Source organism: Heptranchias perlo, chromosome 40 (genome assembly GCF_035084215.1).
Source record: "Heptranchias perlo isolate sHepPer1 chromosome 40, sHepPer1.hap1, whole genome shotgun sequence".
In the NCBI taxonomy this organism is placed as follows: Eukaryota; Metazoa; Chordata; class Chondrichthyes; order Hexanchiformes; family Hexanchidae; genus Heptranchias; species Heptranchias perlo.
In genome coordinates this window covers 11167317-11169377 of record NC_090364.1, presented here as the reverse complement: position 1 = coordinate 11169377, position 2061 = coordinate 11167317, and positions in this window count along the sequence as shown.

Below are 2061 nucleotides of genomic sequence, written 5' to 3'. Positions count from 1 at the left end.
CTGATGGTTTCTCAAAGCTTGTTCTTCAGGTGATGCTGCATTCCTTCCGTGGAGCTCAATGGGGGAATAGTTGGATAGGGCCTGTTTTTGGGTGGGGTTAGTGCGATCCACTATTACCCCACGCCCATTGGCCCCTGCGCAGGCAGGACGAGACTTTGGTCAGGCCTGAGGACTTACCTTCAATCTGTGTTGGAAATCAGCATTGAACAAGGATTCCATACAATTCGCACATTCCACCAGCATGGGCAGCTCCAATCTCTTAAAGGCATGCTGTCTGTTAGAAATCTCTTAAAGGTAGCTGGTACCTGTTATTTGCTGAAAATAACAGTCTGTTGTATGCACGGAGTCTGAACGGAGAGCAGACATCACACACGTAAAACACAAATCCCGTCCCTACATTTACAAACTGTTGAGTTATGTTAAAACATTGATTAAAGGTTGTGCACTACTAAATCCCACATCCTCCAATCTGCATGCCAGATCTCACCAATCTGCCGATCTGAGTTTGTACCATGCTTGCGAGAGTGTGTGCACCAGATGATGCACTAGAGGCCTTGGTGCAAGAAGTGGACAGAAGGAAGGACATCCTATATCCACAAGGGGGCAAGAGGCCCTCCAGACATATGCCCAAAAGGCAGTGGGAGGCAGCGGGGGACGAAGTCAATGCCAGGCACATAGCACCACGAACATGGATGCAGTGCAGGAAGAAGTTCAATGCCTTGACATGAGTGATCAAAGTGAGTGAGGTCAACTGTCAAGTGGCGTCTCCTACCAACTGAACCACACACTACACCCCCCATCACCCACATACCAACAAACTCTTTCCATCAGTACTCACTCTTCCAATCAGATGCTTCCTCTCACCCTTACACATTACCACTGTTGCAAGCCGCCCACCCACAACTCACAGGCCACACACATTGGCAGCTATTCAACCATGACAGGCACATCACCCAGACACACCTCCCACTTTCTTGCAGGAGAAGGTGGCGTATATCAGGAGGCAGCAAGTGGCAGTGGCATTTAGCCCCTTGTGCCTGTTCCGCCATTCAATGGTTGATCTGTGACCTAACTCCATATACCCGCCTTAGCCCCATATCCCCTAATACCCTTGGTTCACAGAAATCTATCAATCTCAGATTTAGAATTCACAATTGAACTAGCTGTTTTCAGAAGAGCGTTCCAAACTTCTCCCACATTTTGCGTGTAGCAGCATTTCATAACTTCGCTCCTGCACGTCCTGGCTCTAAATGTTAGGCTATGTCCCCGCGTCCTGGTATTCAAGTAAAGGAGACCGCTAAAAACAGTTTCAAATGTCCTGGCGGCCAGAAGCAATAATCCAACCACTAACCTGTAAATCCTGCATGGTCCCTTTAAATAGCACTGGTGGGGGTCCTCCAGGCACTCTAAGATACGTTCAGATGGTCGGGGTTAAGACTGTGCGTTGAGTTGAGCGTTAAGTCCCAAAATGGCGTCTATAACTTTAAATCAGCGTTGCACACTGATTGTATCCATTTTCTCCTTACTTTACAGGCTATCTGTGCCTGCGATAACTCCTATACCAAGATGGCATCCGGCGTACGTCACACTGGAAACGTGCGTGCGCAGGTAAAACGCCATCTTGGCACTTCAGGAGGCTGCCTCGTGCTGAAACAACGGTCGCTACATGGCCCAATTTAGCGCCTAATATCTGTTATATGCAAAATACATTCTAATTGCAGAATTTAACTGCAGACATAGTGTAATATTTTGGCAGTGCAAATTAGGAACTATACAGCAGGAATCTTATAAGATTACAAGATAGGTTTGGATGATATAGGCCTTTTGATCTCATTCTCCCAGAATACCGCTCTACACTCTTACAAGATCACAGAATAGGTCCTGTAGGGCTACAGTACCATTTTATGCCATAGATTCTGTTTGACAGTTCACTAGATTGATTCCAGGGATGAGAGGGTTGTCCTGTGAGGAGAGATTGAGTAGAATGGGCTTATATTCTCTGGAGTTTAGAAGAATGAGAGGTGATCTCATTGAAATGTATAAAATTCTTAGAGGGCTTGA